The 21849-nt window shown below is 32.3% G+C and overlaps 1 protein-coding gene across 3 annotated transcripts in view; it reads right to left on the bottom strand.

The window, feature by feature from the left end:
- LOC140748918 (protein unc-13 homolog B-like) overlaps nucleotides 1–21849 on the bottom strand; it is a 338912-nt gene that overhangs the window by 286491 nt on the left and 30572 nt on the right. The gene's annotated exons all lie outside the window — the stretch shown is intronic.

Consider the following 21849-nt stretch of genomic DNA (forward strand, 5'->3'; position numbering starts at 1 on the left):
AAACTAAAGGGCGAATAAAGGAAAACATAATTATATTATAATGACTGAAATGGTAAAATTATTTATGAATAAAGTTTGAGTATTATTGTTAAAAAAATAGAGCTCGAAGCTAAAAATAACGAAGAATAATGAATATTACATAAAGATAAATGAAGAAGCTATAAATAATGAAAGACAACTTTAAAAATCTCAAATAAACGGTCTCAATAGCCAAAATTTCCTTTTTTTTATTTCATTACAATTTGCGAAATGACTGCTTGCGCCAATGCCTCACAAACGCAATAGTCACGCACAGGAATTAAAATATTAGTAAAATTAAGATAACACACATAAAACATCGACACTTTGAAGCGTTATACTCGATTCGTCCGAGATACTCCGAAATATCCCCGCGTACTCAGTCGTAATGTCTGGCTGACCGCTGACCACAACTGCATTTATGAGAAATGTTTGTGCCATCGAGCCGACACTCCCCACATTCCTCAATCTCGCCACTTACTGCAGGCATTTTTCATTTTGAAAAATTTTATTTTTAAGTATCCGTCTATTTACTAAATATAAATACAAGCTACAATAAATATACCTCAGTATCAGTCTGTCATGTAAGTATCATTTAAGATTCTTCGAAGAGATTTCGTCAATTATATTTGTGTTATAAAATAAATGTAAAAAGTAATGAAATAGTAACACTTTTGTGAAAAACACTCACCAATGGACGTGTTTTTATAACAAACGATTTACTTACGTATAACCTTTAATACGCCAATTTAAAAAGCAACATAGAGAACACCATACGACAAAATTCATTTTTAGTACGTTCCTCGTTATTAATTAATGATTTAATTAGTCTTAAAATTAGTAAAAAATTAAAAAAATAATATTTACATTAAACTATAGGTAAATTGCTTGCCTACACCCACACTGCTTAATAAAATAAATAAATTAAATAACAATTTTTATGACATTGTTACACATTGTATTAATTAAAGTCTAAACTTCAATGGCATTATGTTACATTGTATTAGTCAAAGTCATAAGCCTCAACAAGGCATGTCTAGAACTAAATTCTCTGAGTAAACCACGCACGAAGTAGCAAACGGCCAGAAATAGGTACAAACATTATAATTGTCACAGTGAAACCTAGCAGGATTAGGTATTGTTCCCACGGCGCAAACACGTAATCTAGACCGAGAATAACTGGAGAACTATGTACGAACTCGGTGAGAATTAATTGTTGATTAACTATTCATGTTTCTAAACCTAACGTGCTAAAAGCAGTGATAGCCTAGTAGTATGAAATTCGGTGTTATACGTTGAATGCCCGATATTTAAGTTTCAGGCATGCTTTTTATTGTCCCCGTAGTCCCGGGACCAGAAGACGGCTAAATAAAGCTACGGTATCCCCGACAGTCATAACAGGCGACTAAAAGAGGGCTTCCAGGGTTGCGAGCAGTAAGAGTGGGAGCTCGAACCGGCCAACCAGTGACACCGGGAAGGACAGCGGTATATGTGATCGCAAACCGTCTTCTTGCACCGAGAGGAGATTCGTATTCAGCAATGGGACGATATCTCTACGGCGAAACTAATGAATGGATGGCTTACATAGTTACAATAATTTCGTCAAATCGACATTTTAACATAACAGCATAACATTTATATGCTTTAGTATGTTTTACCTTAACAAAGGTTGCTTTCTGTTCGTTATGTAATAACATCATTATATATTAAAGTTCCTATGTATTCATTAATAGTTTGTGTATATCAATTCTCTTCATTTTATATGAAAACCTAATAATATTACAAATTTAACCCAATAACGCTATTGTTTCCATAGTTGTATCGTAAGCCTGTTTGCTTCAAACTTATTATTCATCGCGTAATTGAATTACAGTCCTCTTTGATTAACAAATTAACCCGTTAAATACCGAGCAACCAAATTAGAGCCTAACCAAAGCTTCAAAGTGATTACTATTGATTGTGTGTTACTGTGCCATTTGCATATAATTCTAGTTCATAACTGCATTACCATGCAAAACTGAGTTCCTTTTACGTCCAATAACTCATAAGTTGGTACAATTAAACTTTGTTCATGTTTGAAACAAAGACATTTGTATACAAACTGCTCTCTTATGAAACTTTTCGTCACCTGATTACGATATTTTTTTACGATAACGATATTTTTTTTTTCATTTAACACATTATATAAATTTAAGTACAGATTAACTTAATGTTTATTGATTATTAAGTTTCAAACGTGTATTTTTTAAGTACTTTGGCGACCCATACAAAAACTTCGATGAATTCTGTGTCAAATTGTCGGTCTTTTCAAATATTGCTTGACATTAGTTAAGACACAGACACATCCTTGATAAAATTGCATAACTAAATGACTGATTGACAAACAATGCAAAGGTTATCCGGCAGGTCTAGAAATATACATTTTATGAAGAAAAAGTTATTTTATAGCACTTTGTGACCTAAACCCGCATTTTAGCCACGCTTTTCCGTGTCCAAAGTAGCTGATTTTTACACCGTACGAATGTCAATACACTACCCTCAAAGTTGTATAAAATTAACATCGCTATGAACGTTTCATACTTTTAAATACCATTTGAAACTTAAAAGTGAGTAATGAGTATTTTGTTTAAAGCAATAATTATGTTAATATTTTATTTTGGACGTATTTATAAATATTTTTGCCATTGTGTATATTCTAAGCAATAGTATCACTATAAGACTAACTTTTGGGCTGTATCGAGTTTTATTGTTTGTTTTGACTGTGTATTTTCGCCACACGCCAAAGTAGGACATACTATTTAAATTAGGTATCATTATCAAAATTAGCCATAATACTACTCCTGTAGAAACTTGATAAAGCGAACTACATATTTGTTGCCGTACGGCATTCGGATTATCGAAAATTTGGATAATTGCGTTTATGAAGAAAAGCTATTTGATCCGATTGAGGAAGGTAATGTTTTCAACGGTATGTTTGTACATATGTATTTTTCATTCTTTGTCAAACTTAAACAACTTCACAAATTTTGACATATGATGTGTCGTTGGATTCATCTAAATTGCAGGGATAAGATAGGCTATATTTTGAAGCAATCGGGTTTTTGGTTTGTATAGTAACTTTCCCGTTGCGATTTGGCTGCTTTCTGGAATTTAAATGCACATATGACACATAATACAGCTAATTTGTAATAATCTGCGGTTATTACAAAGTTACTTGTTCACGTTTGGCAATCCAAATAATAGCGAATCTGTATAACTGAGGTCCGGATAATAGATTTTCTACTGTATCATTAGTATAGGTACATTGTGTGATTGCTTATCATATGTTTCTTTAATACGTTTAGGCGGAGTTCGTACTATATGCCATTGGTCTAGACGCCACAAATTATTTAAAGATTTGTATTTATGTAGCCTAAATGGCTTGATGGATTTTGACTTATGTGTGGTGTTAGATTTGCCTTTATCACAAGAGCAGAATACCAAAAACCTACTAGGTACAAATTACTAAATTTTAAGTAAAACAAAACTTCTTCACATCAAATTTCAATGGTTTTGGTTGTGTCACTTTTTAGTTGCTTTTTTTAATTCATAATTTTAATTTCAATCATTTATAAATTTTCCTTTCTTTCAATATAATTATCATATTTTTTCATATCAATTGACAAGTATAAGCGGGTTTATGTCACACGAGCTATAAAATAGTATACGATACTTGTGACATAAGTAGCCTATTATGTGCACGGCGTTTAGCACCCTCGCTGCGCTCGGGCGCTAACTTCACGCCGTGCAAAAATAGGCTACTTTGGCCACGCGTATCGTAATGTACTATTGAAAATTATTTATATAGTTGGATAGGAAATAAGTTTTTGATATAATTAGAGTGAAAATACATCAGTACATAATTGACTTGTGTTATTACTAATTACATTTGTGTCATAATATGGCCCCGTTTTGTTATTATTACTCGTACGTTATTCAAGCGTTATACTACTTTCAACTTAATATTGTTCCACTGACATTATGTTACACTACTATTGAAGTCATATTTTTTCTGCCACAAGGTTTTTTAAGAAATGTGGACCATGTATATAAGAATTATCAAAAAAAAATTGTAAACGCAATAAAATAGAGAAAGACTAAGAAGTATTTTTAATATATACATAATTATATATTTTAATTCTATAATTTTAAATTTGGATTTTGCCGTATTTAAATTTATCTGTAAAAAATACTTCCAGCAGTGTCACTTTTTATACTTTATCACAAATTATTTAAAATTTACTACAATTACCTTTAATTATTGGAGTAAATTCATAGATTTTGTCCAGTTACACTCGCATTGAAGAATGTTAATAAAGATACAAAATAATAGAATAAGAATCCCAAAGCCACAATCACATTAAAACCGACACTAAACCGCTAAGCTGAAAGCCGAGATTTTAATTTAGCTCAGATTTCGAATTACTGACAAAGGAACCTCTTTTGCTACTAAAGCGAAACAAAATATTAAGAGTTAGTAAGTAGTAGTTAAGCATTATACAATGGCATTAAAACATTTAATGTTTCATGTATCTAAATTAATACATTATAAAATAGTGCACCTCCGTACATTAACTTAAATGAAAAAAATTACAATCAATAATAAAACAATAAAATTATATGACACTCGTACATGTAGGAAAACATTAATCTGGTTATATTGACAACGGCCGGTATAATCCTTTATTTTATATGATGTGTATTATTTATTAGCTATATTTTTCTGTAATAAAATACTAGAAAGTTATTCTGTACCACCCACTCCTTGTAGGCAGATACTAAGGAATTAAATGCAGGAGATGAATAGCATCATCTTGCTGCGAAGTAATTAACTATTGTGGTCATTAACATTTGCACAGCCAACCGCTAAAATGGTGGAACCATTGTAAAGACGGATTATCTGCTGCAGTGATTTTTATTGTATTTTTTTTCTTTTTTCCAAGATTTAGTTGGAAACGAGCATGAGTCCATCTGTAGATAAATTATCAAGTGTAAGTGTCATTCGGCAACTTTGACACATACTTACATCATTCCACCGAAACGCAAATAAATCGAACATGTCGCCTCTATATCATCATATACACAGGTTTAACAATGGAAATTAAAAATAAGATAAACGGTTCTGAAAAAACGCAAAAATACTTTCACGCCAGAAGTAAGTATGGCGGAAGAACTTGCCCTGTCGAACCATACAGATATATGAATAAACTTTATTTTATAAGAATAGAAGAATACATAGATATACTTTAAATTATAATTATATTTTATCCTGTGTCATAAATATTAATTTTCATTGCCCAAAAGTGAAAAGACAAGTCATGCGCCATATAGACCGTCTGTATTCACCGTATTCAAATTTCAGTTTATCCTGAGCCTAAATAAATACGACAATTGTATAGCGGCCCCGGGACATAATAAGAGAAAGTTACGAACAAACAATACAAGGCTTGTTTAGCTTCCTTTATTGTAACTCCTTGCTCAGTCTACACAATCTTGGACGAGATGTACCTAAGCTTTGTGTGACCTATTTTTGAAACTCATCACTTATATTTTTTAACCGACTTCAAAAAAGAAGGAGGTTCGACCGTTCAATCCGACTTCAGAACTATGTACTAATCCAACATTTATTTCAATTATATCTTACTACTACTTACTATGTCACTACAAAAGTGACATAGAACTCGGTTGTACCTTTTTGTTAAATTTTATTTTTGATGTAGTACAGATATTTAGATTGTTTTAAATAAATATTTTTGTGACTTAAGATATGATGAGGATATATGTATAATAAAATTCTTTATAACTCAGTCAAAAATGAAAGCGTCTGTGCTTATATTAGTATTCACGATCAAAACGTACAATTTCAGAGTACGGAGCAGTTAATGAAACAATTTGTTGCACAATCCGATACACAACTAAATACATTTTCTGTCTGTAAAATAAACTTTTGAAATTCTTCGAACAATAGCGGTTAAACTAGTTCATTGCACAAAATAATAGAAAGAAATAAAACACACATGAAATTTATTTTACAGTGTCATAAACTTTGCCCGGGCCAAATGAAAAAGTTGCGGGCCCGTTTCGCTAACAGCTAAATCAACATTTATCCCATTTAACTATAACTAAGCCGCAAGCTCTGTAAATATTATGGAACTTTTAAACTTTTTGTAGGTACTGTAATATAACTCAGATTCACATTTTTATTTATTACTTTTGTATATTTATATCCTGCCTCTATTTAATAAAAATGTCACTTTGTATTCCATAATTTTTCAAGAAAGTAACTTACTTATGAATTGGTTTACTTTTAATGAAATAAAGATAACTTATTGGTTTAAAGTTTAATCCGCGATAAAAACTATTTCGAAAAGATCATGACCTCAAAACTCACTCATAACCTTAAAACTTTTCTCAATGAATGACCTCCATACTTTAAAAATATTTTGATAAGATCGTTTAAATTTTATTGTATGAATTTAAAAAGTTTTACACTATCAGTATTCATAAAACTAATCTTTGTAATATAGAGATGTATACAACTATACACTCACAATTCAACATTAATTCAATTTTAAACTACGGAGCGAAATGAATGGATAAAAAATGCATAATAAAATTACCTCGCCTTTATAACACTTAAGGTATTAAGATCGCTAATGTAGAGCTTTGAACATTCCACAATTACTGCGAGCTCCCGACAAAGCTAAAGTAATAATGTAATTCTATCCCGCACGATCCTACAACGGGGGTACGCAAATAGGTACAGTTCTATTTAGAGTAAAGTTTAGTACGTTTTAATGAAATTTATTTAGATTCTTGAAGATCTTAGGATTTTTCAGCCATTTAATTGATATATAGAAATGTACATGTTACATTAATATTCTAAGGTTCTGGGTATTGAGGTTCAATAACACCTACGAAACGAGGTTTCCTAGAATGGTGAATATAAACGCGTTATTATCACGAACTATGTTAGAGAATTTCAGTGAAATTTCAGATACAAAGGGCCCTTGTATTAAACGATAATCCTTTAACTTGCTAAATGCAAAGTGCCGTCACAATGAAGTGGCATGTTACAATTCAAAGGTCCTGTGGGCGGAATGCTAAACGTCCCAGTTGTATATTCTGCTACTCACTTCAAAGACGTTAGGTATTTATGATAAGATAATTTAAGTAAATCTTAAACAAAATAAATTTATATATAAAACGAGCTTTTGCCCGCGGCTTCGCTCGCGTTATTTATAATAGCGTATTTTATAATAGGGGATGAAAATATTACTAAATTCTACCCCCAAGGGGATAACCCCTTGGGGGTAGAATTGATCAAAATCCTTTCTTAGCGGATGTCTACGTCATAACATCTACCCGCATGCCAAATTTCAGCCAAATCCGTCCAGTAGTTTGGGCTGTGCGTTGATAGATCACTATGTCAGTCAGTCACCTTTGAGTTATATATATTTAGATATGTATGTTCATAAAGTCGTAAACCTATTTACGATGACACAGTCGTCGTATAACAACCTGTAGGGTTTAATGGTGACCATATTAGTCTGGTAAACATTCAAAAGTTGTAATTCTTGACTCTCGGTGTTGAAAACGTTATTGAATGTTATAACTATAACTGTAAGACAATAACATAGTCAATAAAGTACTCATGCGTAATTATGAGGTTTAATAAAATTAACTAATTAACAGTAGAAACTAAATTTTTGTATAAACCTTTATTTTTTGTCGATTAACATTATTTCGGATTGAGTATAATCATTTTCGTCGCAGCTATTATACTATTTCTAACAAAATACATCTTATTCTTTTTAGTCTCCAGTTAGCTTGCTACTTGAAATTCCAGACGGTAAATTCCTAAGAATTTATTATATTTAATAGAACTAACTAGACTTCGTAAAAGTGTAATAAAAACTTTAAAAGCTGGTTTTGTTCGTTAACTCCATAATCTATTATAACGTCTGTGGCTGTACTATATCATTTTAATTCCCAACTAAATTTTCAGTTCTTTTATAAAACATTAACCTTAAATAGAAAATATTAAATTTTCCTTTTTCGAGAAGAAAATTTCTGTACATTTCAGTAATTGAAAGAATTAATTATGATGGTAACTTCTTAGTGGTAGTACTTTTAGATACAGGTTTCTTTTATTTGGATATTATTAAGTCGCCTTTCAATGTTGTTTAAAGATATTTAAATATATTTACCAAAAACATTTCTATTAGGTTGAGTTGCAAAGCCATATAAAACCCTATGATACCATAAAAATGTTTCTCGAAAATTTTAAATGTAATTTAAATTTCAATACAAGATTCTTTCTCTTTGCATTCGTATGCTGAGACACTGATTCTCAGATGCAGACATCCAGTCTGATGTTACAAAGGAGAACGTCTGCCGTAAAGCCGTTGCATTTGCACCAGATACCATACCAGGATATCGGCAAACGTAATTTACGCCGGCAATAATATCGACACAATACTGAATAATGCAAGCCTGAGATACGTGCAGTGTGTGCGAGTGATAATGCAAGATTGCATGGTTTGAACGTTGCGGGAATAGAGCGGATATAACTTTACATTAAATACAGATTGAACTACGAAGCGGTTATTGTCGTTATAGATATATATTTTTGCTGTTAACAGTAGAAAATGTGTTTTAGAAGTATCAGATAACACTGCTTAACACTTGAGATTCTATCATTCTACAGATTCCGAATACAGATATTTATTTTAAATATCTTCGTATTTATGCCATGAAACTGTAACATTTTACAAAAAAAAAACACTATATTCGTTTAAATAAACGTTACGATTGATTATGATTAACTTTATATTTATGGTAACTTTATTGCAATATTTTTACACATTTTTTACTGTGGCAATAATTTTAGTCGCTTTCTAAATATTCTTAAAAAAACATAAAAGGGAACATTCTCAGTAGGTTAAGTTGCAAAGTTATATAAAAGCTTAAATATACCATAACATTTAATTTCTCGAAACCTGATTTCAATTTCAATACAAGAAAACATATGATTTATCTTTGCATTCGCAGTGTGTACGAGTCATAATGCAAGATTGCATGGTTTGAACGTTGCGGGAATCGTAGAGCGGATATAACTTTACATTATATACAGATTGAACTTGGAAGCAGTTACTGTCGTTATAGATATATATTTTAGTCATTAACGGCATTAGGAAAGATTATTTATGTTATGGACGAGTTATAAACTTTCAGAAATACTTCAGATATAATATTACATATAGACACATTATTATTACGAGTACATAATACATAACATTACATAATATACATACATGTTGACGTAATAAACTACAAAGTAACACCGCTATAAAGTTTAGTTCTATGGGTTCCAATATTGTACTTCTCATAAACATTTTACTGTTAACTTCCATTAGATGAAACCAGGCATTTTTCAGAATATTTATGATGTTATGTGTTATTTTTTAAAATGCGGAAACTTTACGAAGCAGAGAGAACAAATTATATTTCCAAAATGGCCAAATGTGGTACAATCTTGAAATTACTTCCCCTATACCACGTCAGAAACTCGCATGGGATTGAATTTCACCGGCTTCTTGCTAAATTATATGATACATCTACCTACTGGGATTACTAACAACCCCACCATCATATATGTATGTAGATAAACATATTGGCATATCGCATATTGGCAGTAAAATTTTAATTACTTTTCGGGTTATTAGGCTCCATAGGTAAATTTACAAACGACACATATAAAATTAAGATGTTTTTCATGTTTTATATTCACCTAAATAACTCTACAAAATACCTTAAGACTAAAAGGCGTAAGTCAATCCATAGTAGAAATCAACGTCAAAACAACGTAGTCTATTATCCAATTCAATAGATAAAACACTAGAACGGTGGGAATTAAGGCGATAAGAATAATACGGTGTTCCCGAGTCGGTCGCTCCGAAACTAATTGTTACCCTTGAACCAATGTAGCCGATAGATAACAGAGGAAATGTTCGTTCGATTCAGCTTTAAAAAGACTTATATTTTCTACATTTATCCGTGGAAGAAAAGTTGCAGCAATTCCCAATACTCGCAGTGCGAGGAATTTTTGAAAATATTTTTGAAGCGTTTACATTGAAGGTTGAATATACCATACCTTCAATTTCTCACACAAAAACGAGAATGACATAGATCATTATTTTCGGCTTAAAATAATATTATCGTGATGAAGATTTAGCACGTGTTTTATGTTGTAATAAAACACACAAATAACATGAATAAAATATGTTTACTGTGAATATTGTTAAGTTAATTCTTTACTTTCTATTTTAATGTTACAATTATTTTTTTTCCAAGATAAAATTATTTTTAATAAATAATATATACGCTTTGTACACTCACAGCCCCACACTAAGATTCCCTGTATCGTGGGTGCTATGAACACACACAGAGACAAATACACAAACACCCAGACCCAGAAACAGAAACCTAAATTCATCATTTAGATTTCTGTCGGATCGAACCCGGGACCGTCACGGGACTCTGCGCGTCAGACCGGTATGGTGACCGCTCCGCCACGTAGGTCGTAATTTTATTATGAAGATGTAACGAACATGCAGTTAAGATGCGAAATATATATAAAGAAAGCGAAAACAATCTTTAAAGAACTTAGACCTTAGACCTTTTATCATTACGTAAATAAAATGGAAAGAATATACTTATAACAAAATTAGCCCCTTATATCACTACAGGAGGCTATAAACTTTGTACATTGTTGAAACTATGATAATAAATTTACACAGAATAACGATACTTTGCACCCTTCCAACTTTCGTAGTAATCGCATTAAAGTAACCCTTACTTCAATGAATATCTACTCTGAAAACTCTTGTGCTATAAACTTTAACAATACATCATTTTTCGAACTAAAGTAATTGCGAAGGTGCAGGCAAGATATCTGTACTTAAATATACATTTTTGTATACTTGGACCAAATAATAAGGCACATGGTGGTAGCCCACATCTATAGATAGAGAGTAATTATAATCATCTGTCACAAGACAAGACAAGAGTCGCCAATGCATCGCAGTACAGCTCTTTTAGCATCTTTTTTGAAGAGTCCCATGTTAGCAGTTGGGAATATCTGAGGAATAAGTAATACAAGAGAACTGTAATATCGAAATAAATTTGACACATTAGTAGTTTCTTTTGGGCATTTTGTAAACCCTATTCAAATCAACGCACGCACGATTTTTGAACGTATATAAGTAATAGAAATGAAATAATCACTTGCTTTAACTGTGAAGGAAAAGTTTGTAAAGAAATGTACAATGTTGATAGTTCTGTAAAAAGAATTGTTTTCAAAGGATTGTCCTACTTGCGAACTTTGCCAGCGTTATTATGATCTAAACACGGTTAAACTTCTAAGTCATTCTAAGAGTAAATCCAAAGAATTGCGTGACTTACTATTCTACATTAAGCCAGTGTGATTTTGATGTAAACACGTACACACGTTAACCGTTCTCAAAAAAATCCGTGAACAGCATTAGAACAGAAATGGATTGAAGATGATTCTAAAAACCACCGAAACCCGAACCTTTGACAACACGCGTCATCTATTTTTTAATAATTTCAAGAATTCTGTAGATTTTTTATATAAAAACCAACGTCTTTCAAAGAAATACAAGATGAAACTACAAGCGTGAGATCCGAAGAAAATATTATCAAACTCTTATTTATTGTACGAAGCACCTAAGTAATGTAATGTTTTCCGTTTTAATTAAGAGAATGGCAAGATGCTCCCATTCGTGGCTGCGGAAATAAATCGAAGTTGCTCCGCTAAGAAATAATATAGCTAATTGCGAAAGGTTTATTATCTATTTTATTTCGTAGTGAAACAGTGTTTTTTAGATGTTCACGAATACGGTTTGTTTGGGTTAGTTAACGATGCAAAGAATTAGGGTTTTGTTCAATATCATAAAAGTTTATCATTTTAGGTTTACATTGCATTTACATTTTGCTTAAATGGTGAAGGAAAATATCGTGATAAAACCTGCATACCTGAGAAAGCTGAAAAAATTTTTTTAAAAGGTATGTGAAGTCTACCAATATGCACTTGGCCAGCGTGGCGGACTATTGCCAAATCCTTCTCGTTTCCGTGGATCCTTGCCCAGCAGTAGGGTAGTAATGGTTGATGATGACGTTTACATTTATTGGGAGAACTTTTTGTACTTCAATTGTGCTAATACCCTAACTATAACGCGACTACCCATATTAAAGTAAAATATTTTGTGTCTCCATTTTAGGTTTTTTTTTTATTTACAAGTAGCTTACCTCATTTATAGGACCTCAATATCAAAGAATTTAATGTTACAAATGTTGTTAATTTAAAATATGTGTTGTGTACAATACATTCCTCGTGTTCTTATCGAAAATAAAATTTTGCTATATATAACAAAGAAACTTACACATCGCAGAAAAATATTCCACATACGAGTACATTCCATAACCTTCGCGGAAATTGAAAAGTTACGCAGAATTATGTGCACTTTGCACTACACAGAGTAATAATATTATTGCAAGTTCAACATGAAAGGAAATCTAGTTAGGAGTCCGCACTATCTCATCCCTTAACATAACCGCGTTAAGGGAAACTTGCTTTGATCGAACGACCTAGTTGGTGATGAGTTACGATGAACATGATATAACTTTGTGTGAACTAGGTATACATATAATATATTAATTTAATTAAATAAAACACGGGTGACGTAATTCTAGAATAGTACTTCTCCGTGTACTTCCCGTGTATGTAAAATAATCCAAGATATGGATAGGAATACCTAATAAAGTAGCGACTGACAGGAATAGTAACCAGTAGACATTTAAGGGGTGCAGAATGAATGGTTTGACCAATTACTACACTATAGGAGCAGTAGGAGGAAAACCAAGTAAGTAGTGACAACCATGGTTTAGCCACAGGCCAAGCCAACACACTTTGGACAATTTGGATATTTATTTTTAATCTGTACAGTGTATATATACTCGACTTTGTATGTGTCCGTGGCGTCAAAAACATTAGGGGTTATATGTAGTTATAAGCGTAAAAAAAATTTAATGTGTAAGTTTTAAAATTCTTAATGACTTAGAAAAAAATATTGTTAAAATACTCGTATACCATTATAGTATTATAATTAATTACATATACCAATTTGCGTCATGACACTATTACTCACGCCATAATATTCTACGACGTTTTGTTCTAGCCCTAAGATCTATTACGCTCTATTGTAAGTTAAAAGCCTTCTACGTGGATGGCTCACTCACAAGTGGATAGATTAAATGGTTCTTTTACAATTTAGCTCGAGGATTCGCCTAAGTGCTTACTTCATGGCGTGAAAGAAGCTTGCAGAGTAAAATGAAATTACCAACGTCTCTCTTAATCAAGTTAAAAGTTAAAAATCTTCAGTCTTCGCTCTTTGATATTTTTTCTTGGAAGATGGAGCGAAATTCAGTTATAAAGTAGCATAAAGTTGAGTATAGATCAAAGCATTCCATTAGACTGCATATTAAGCATTTCAAGGAGATAAGTTGAAAGCAATCATTTGGCAACTAAAAGTTACCACACGAAAATAATGATGGAGAATTTTTAATGGTAATTTTTTTTAAAATGAATTTTAATGTTTTTTGTTTTCGAATTGTTCTAACAGATCTATAAATACCCAATGATTTTGCAACGTTACTTTAAAATATAATTTTGTATTATAAAATAAATCATGATAAATTATTATCATATTAAAAAATATGCAGTGAGAGTTGTTAAAACTTAGCAGATTTTCTTCTTTAAATAAATTATAATAAAAGTAGATATTTTTATTTTTATAAAATAGTACTTTTAAAAGTTTTTTAGCACTACGAAATTCTTTTTAGTGCTACAGAATTCTTTTTAACACCGCAAAAGGGTCGATTGTAAGTTCTTCACGCCGGGGGCATTTAAATGACAGTCATTCGAAGCTGTTTGACCTCGTTATTCCACACGTAAATCTGGGGTCACGATGTCCCCTCATCAATATTGAGGTCAAATAATGACTGTCCTAGAAGGATTTCAACGTGATTTTACAGAATCTTATTTAGCAGTCAAACTGTATTAGGATTTTCGGAAAATTGAAGAGCTCTTATGTCTTTTGAAATGGATTTTTAATATAATGTTGATGGTAAGAGTAAGAAACTTTAATTGTCAAATGCGGGTATTAACTAAAAGTGGGCGTATAAAAGGAACGAAGGAAGTAAAACGTCTGCTGAGTAGTTATTTTCTAATCTTTGTAAAGAACGTTACTCTGCCGGTTTTGTAATTCATTTGCGTTTAATTGTGTTTCTGTTAATTTATTTTGTAAAGTGAAGGTTCTCGGCCTATAAAAAGTTATTTTTCCCGACGATATTCCTTACAATGTTATATTATATATTATAAGATTTATACGAGGCTCTCGATTTAGTGGAACGGAGGTAGAATTCGAAGATCAATAGATGGCTTGTTCGTTCACTCCTTCGATTTTATAAAAAAAGATTTTTAAGACCTAAACTTCTTTCAAACAAGATTTGCTTAAATTTTTGAATTATTATTTATTACATCAAAAACAGATGCATTTAGAAAATCTCAGTAATTTGAAAACACACATTAGACACTTCAGTTTATAAAATTACAACGTAAGTTCATAAGGTAAAGCATTTGTATGCAAGCCCCACTTCAAGTTCGAAAACTTGCAATGTTGCTATTTGAAATACGAAAACTTTGAAAGAGTGCAAAGTTGCTCGCGAAGTATCGGCGAATATCGACAAGACTATATTGGTAAGCTGGACACTGGGAAAGTTTCAATCGATGCGGGATTCAGACTGAAAACCATTAGGTTTTAGATGTATAAATGTAGCCTGGTGGCCGTAAAAGGGTTGTATAATTCAATTCTGTACAGAACGTAAGAAAAAGGTTGTTAGATCTATCCATAGTTCTACTACAGTGAATCAATGCTACGTACTAACCTGTACCTTTTTATATTGTACCTAATACAGTTCTGCGATGCTACACTTAATTTATCAAAAAGATAGACACTTATTTACAAGTTTTTTTTAATAGAAGGATTCTACAATCACAGCCCCACACTAGTACTTTTTGTATGGTGGGTGCAATGGACACATATTATACATAGATGAATACACAAACACCCAGAACCAGAACAGAAATATGAATCTAAATAGATCATTATATAATCTACCTAATGATTGATATGATGATTATATAATCTAATTATACTTACGCACCTATAACTAGAATTCGATTTTCTTTATTCATTATTCAGATTTGAGATCCTCATAGAGTCTAACTGACTATACTCCAATAGATAGAAATTAGACTCCAACAAGATATAAGACTCTCAAGTCAGATGATTATAATGATCACTACACCACGCTGAAGTGTTAGTGCTACAGTATTACTCCAAAAAGGCTTAGTCAAAAGTTAGCCTTACGAAAATGCCGGTATTTCAATGGAAGTGGATAATATTTCATCCGATGACACATACCGTCGACCCTAAAACTGATTTATTTAAAGACGCGAACGTTCCGATAACTCAACCCTTATTGGAATAGTCAGTAACTATGACACACACATTCAATAAACAAGTAATTAATTAAAAAATCAAAAAACCCGACTGCACTATAAAGCTAAAGTCGAATTTCCAAAAACTGTGAAATAGGCGTTTTATTATTTTTATCCAGAAAGCCAAATACATAGTTTTATAGAAGGTATCTGCTTAAAAATCAAAAGATCTTCAAACAATATTATCCTGTTTTATCCTCGTAGAGCTCATTTACGCTATATAAATACCCTATGAGTAAATTTCGAGCACTCTAAAGTACAACGGTTTTCCTTTGCGTTTATCTTTATCACAGCAGCACTACTCATTTAGTCAGACAGTCATCTCAATATGTTTTATATATGTATATATTATGTAATGTATGTGTAATATCTTATAAGTTCCTTTATTTTGATACCCTACTCGATAGGTTTGGATTTTTTTTAAAACGTGTTACTATTTCGCAAAAAAGTATCCACCATTTACGATCTATAAAAGATCTATCCGGTGGTTATAATACCTCGTTGGGGTAGAATTTCATTATTTTTATCGAACAAGCCTGATACAACATTTTAAGTGTTTGCTTCAAAATTGACGGTTGTTCAAATGAACTTTTAACCCTTATTTTACCCTCTACGGGGTTAATTTTTCGGGAGGGGATGGGGAGGTGTGTTCTTGTTCCTACCCAGAAAGCCAAATACTAAATTTTATAGTAGTTGCTTCAAAATTAAAGGATTTCAAAAAAACTGTTTTTCCCTATTTTACCCTCTTAGGGGCGGAATTTCCAAAAAGCTTTTCTTAGTATTTATTTACGCTATATAGCAAACTCATGTGCAAAATTTCAGAACTCTAAGTTGAGCGATTTTGGCTGTACGTTGATTTCTGAAAAATGAAAAAGTCATTTAATTAGTCAGTCAGTCAGCCATCTTGCTGTTTTATACATATACAAATATATTTTTATAATCTACGTTTAATTTACTTTCATTTCATATCCCACTCGATAGGTTCGGTTAACTTTTTTTTTAAATTTGTTACTATTTCGCGCCAAAAATTCACCCTTTTGATTTTTTTTTTTCTAACACCTATCTAAGGACACTCGGGTCATTGAAACGAATGTAATGACACATTAACTGTCGAAATTTATCCAGCCGTTTGTAAGATCGGATCAAATAAAGAAAGACAAACATACAAGATACGCGCGAAAAACATAACCCTTCCTTGGCAGTCGGGTAAAAAACACTTAAAAAGGATTTCATCTTTACGTGCTCTTAAAAAAACACTTTTTAATTCCTATATTTATGGAAGTGGATGAATAATTGGGCCACCATCTAAACGAATAACGTCGCAGCACTAATTATACATTGTCATCCGAACAATACATACATGTATTCCAAATTTCAGTTCAATCGGTTGATGTTGACTGGTTTAAGATCCAATTGCAAGTTTTGACGCTTACATACATACAAAGCAGTGATAGCGTATCTAAAACTCGGCTTCACGATCGAGGGGTCCGAGGTTTGAAACTACTTAAATCTAATTTTTCAAATCTAATTTTACGTATTTGAAATTAATTATCACGTGCTTTAGCGGTGACAAAACAGTGGAACAGTTACAGGTTGACAACATACATACGAACTCACATAGCAAGATAAATCAATGTTGTAATAAAAACAGGTACCTTTACAGTTCGCATGCCTTTACATTAAAACGATGTATAATGTATGGAGCCAGGTTTGCCCGATGCTCTCTACAATGACGTCACTCACTGAGGTTCGCACCTCCCAAGAGGTGCCCTTAGATCAGTCGCGCAGCTTTAAAAGAGAGTGGCTTTTAGCGGAGACTCTGAATCACCCCTCTCCACTTCTACTTTCTCGTTTAGCTTCAACTTTTATTACTCAGACCAGCGAAGCAACAAAGTTTGATAGGATAATAGAATATCCTTATTTGAAAGGATGACACCACGTACTGTTTGAAAGATGACGGCCGATTGGAAGTATGTAAAAATAAATCTATCAGTTTGTAAGGATGATCTGGAAAAAAGCTTAACAGATTTGAACAAGAGTGTCTACTGAACCTGCACAAACTGCACCTTGTACAAAACTTTGTAACAAAACAAGAATCTGCTCTTCACGTTTAAAATGTCTGCGAAAAAAGATGAAAAACTATTTCCTCAGTGCAAGGCGCGTTGGAAAATTGAACTGACAGTCTTTGAAAATTGATAGTCAGCTCCTAGTCTAGATGGACTGTTAAATTAATTACGTCAAGAAACGCCTTCGGGAGCTGTCTTGAAGACATAGACCGAGGCCTTGTTACAAATGAACATAGAACAGAACTGGATGTTTAATCGTTTATTATTTCAAACCTTAGAATACTCACTGTCTTGTTGTCTTGTATTTTCAATATAATTTATGTCTTCATTATACTGAAACAATTATTCTCGATCTAATTCTTCATCTCGTTGTTAAGTGGCAACAAATACGTTTAATTTATCTTTCATAAGATATTTATCTTATTTATAATTGAATAATGAATAAGAAATAATATATGAATAAAAATATTGAAACCATTATAAAATGAAAATTTACGGATTTGTCTCCACTTTTAATACGTGAATTGTCCATAACATTTGTCTCACCTAAGAAGAATATAATTTAAAATTGATATTTTTATATGAATATCTACGAGTACGTTTTATGGCTTAAACACAAGTAATTAAACAGTATTAAAGTAAAAACACTAAGCTTAAAGCTTGATATAAAACTAATATAAATTTACACTGTAAAAGTCAATTAAATAATATTCCATAAAATATTTTATAAGGTTAATAAGGTTAAGGGCCAATTCCGTCTTATTCATCGTCAGAAAATTTAGGCAAGCCTTGAAATTCAATTAATCTCAATAGAAATTACTTTATTAATTAAGTCAATTTGAGTTTTATAGAAGTTTGTTTACTTGTTGGCTAATGAAATGAATATTATTTTCAATAAATGACAAACATTTTTTGGAATTTTATTAGCTTATGGAATTTTTCAGTTAATATTACACCATGTACTTTAAAGTAAATGTAATAACTTTTTATAATATTGAATGAGCTAACGAACGTGCAGTGTACCTCATAGTGGTTACTACCGCCCATGGAACTCTGTAATCAACCTCATATAAGATAGATTAGTAAAGATTACTCACTCCTAGCAAGAAAATGTAACCAGTTTTGACAATTGAAATTGTCATCTATTTTCATGTTTAAAAAATATTTAAGAAAATAGTTTTTAAATCATTTACGAATGAAAAAATATTTCTCCGCATTTTTCTTCGATTTCGTGTTTTTGCACCACTTAACTGCGCATGTCGGCATTGTTCCGCGTAAATTACACAATGACAGACATTAAACGGCTAACAGAATTGTCAGCCGTTTAAGCCATTTAATGGCTTCCTTCGATTACAAGGCGGTGAGGTATCTATACTTATCTACGCCATATAAGATAAATTCCTACCTGAGGTTGGCCACAGATGCGTTGCTACCCTTAAGGACTCAATTGGAAAGCTTAATGAAGCTTTATTTAAAATTAATGAAGCTCATTAATATTATCTTACCACCCTTCAATGCGGAACACTGCAGCGCTTAACATTGATGTTATAAGACAGAAACAGATGTTGCTGTGGTGTCTTTAGGGTCTAATCACAAAGAGTTCTACCAACTTCTAAATACACAATTTGAAAATTCGTACAAACTACAATATATTGACAACCTAATCCTATATTTACAATGCGACACGCTTTCATTACAAAATCAATACAAAAACAGACTGAAAAAGAACGAACGCCGTGTGATTTGTAAACAAAACGTACAACGCTGGCAATGTTTTGTCGAACAAAACCAACATTTCTATTGTTTGTATTAATCAAGTATTAACATCGCTTCGTGTTAAAATAAACCTAGATTTTTTAATCGTCTGACTGTGATTGTCAGGTTTTGAATATTTTATTTTTCATACCCAACGCTTATTAACGATAGATATCATTATGTATATGAGATAGTAGTAATGATACATAACAAAATAATAATAATAAACATTTATTGCCTTTAAAATACAAAAGAATACACATTACAAGCTAACTTAAAATTAATAATGGTCAAAAGGAAGTGACTCAGCTTTTGCTGACAAAGATTGTGATCCTGTTCAGCGCTGATTTTCAGTCACTCGTTCGTTCTACATACAGAAAACTATTCTTGCCACACCAGAAATACCCATTTTTCAAATACCTAGAGTTTAGATTTTTCTGTCGAATTTCGTTCACACGGAGCTGGTCTGACGCTACACGTAGCCTTAACGACGCTTTCAATCCAAACTAATATTTCTTTAAAGATCGAAGCAGCAAACGAGAATGTACCTGATTGTAATTGGCCACTGCCACCCATAAACATTCACGATAAATCTCATATAGAACGAACCTATCTAAGCCCATCACAGATGCGTTGCTAGTTGAGGACGTACAGTCCATTGCCATGAGTTTTCAAAACATCCCACAATTTTACGTTACGTTTACTCAATCCATTATTCTGTTCCGTTTGATACAGCAGACTGAGTAAACGTAACAATAAGTAAGTGCTCAAGTCTTTTTGTCTGCCTCACATGCTCGCAAAAAAGATGGACAAAACATAAAGTGCCTTTTTGTCAATTAAGACATTTAATAACATTAAATGTCTAAATTGACAAAAAGCATACTGACATAATGAGTTCTAATACAATCCGCCAGATAAAATTATATGGGCAAATACGTAAACAAATGCCAAAACAGTCATATTTGTCAAAATACTGAGGACTGGTACATACATGTAAGTCAGTCGTGCATTGATCCCTAACATATTTTACCACAGAATTTGATAAAAAAAATTGTCGTTGTTATATTTTTGTTTTGAATACTGAAAACTACTCATACAATATATATTCTACCCACATTCTACGATTATTCCACATTCGGTCATCAAGACAAGTATCATTCCAGTATCAGATATCAAGACTCCGAGAGACTTTCAAGAAAGTAAATACCCGGTCATTAATATTATCTCGTATCAGTAAAATATGACACAATAACATTAATAAGCCAATCACTATTTAGTGGAGAGCTTAAAACTATTAAGTCCAATACAGAGAAGTAAAACTAAAGTGAACAGTTTCTTGGAAGGAATCCCGCGAGAGTGATATATTCAAACTGCCGCAGTGACACTTTAATAACATTTGCATTAATATATGCTCGACTCGAAGACTAGGCAATAGCGAAGGATTTTCTGAGAGATTTCGATGCTAGGTATTTTAAAGTGATAATCGATAAGTGGACGGGAACTGAGGGTAATATAAAGAAGTCTCGTATATTTTGAAGTAGTAGAAGCCAAAATCCGTGTATAAAATACGAAGTTATTTGTGTGCCACAAATGAACGATTATGTAAAAGAAAAATATCATGTTTACAAAAAGCTCCACAATGACTAAAAGATGACTATTAACCATCACTTATTCGCCCTAATTTTAGAGTGGGTTGATAATGGAATCCTATAATGGGGCACTCCACTGCTGTAGGGGCTAATGTAATTTTATAAACACAACTAAAGGATTTATTATTTTATTAACGCAGAGAAATGTCCAACACGAAAATGGTGAAACCGTGTAAACTTTTCTGAGTAAGCCCGGTCTAATTTGTTTGTGGAGATGCATAAACAAATATGAATAGTACGACCTCGTTAAAGCATGTTTACTGTGTACAATGATTCATTGTTTGTCTTTCAACAATAAATGTATAAATCTAGTTATGGAAACTACAGAACCCTCTGCCTTAGATTAGCTATAATTACATATGTATAAGCCTATGGCGACAGCCTAGATAAGATTAGCCAAGTCAGCGGTCTGGGCCACCGCATGAGACCACCGTGTAACGTTGCAAAGTCAGCGGTCTGGGCCACCGGATGAGCCCACCATGTAATTTTGAACTTAGTCATTAAACCAGCCTCCAAATCGGCAGTACGTCTTTTATTTTAAAGATCCCAGTAAAAATCCTGAGATAGTTATAATTAAATACGGCTTACACGCTCAAACCAAAAGTGGCGCAGCCGGTGAGATTTTCTCGTGGAAATCCTTAATAAACGTATTTTCGGACGTCAAAATTCGTAAGAA

The sequence above is a fragment of the Epargyreus clarus genome, unplaced genomic scaffold (assembly GCF_041222505.1).
Source record: "Epargyreus clarus isolate Ecla_fem2 unplaced genomic scaffold, WU_Ecla_fem_2.2 ptg000017l, whole genome shotgun sequence".
Classification (NCBI taxonomy): domain Eukaryota; kingdom Metazoa; phylum Arthropoda; class Insecta; order Lepidoptera; family Hesperiidae; genus Epargyreus; species Epargyreus clarus.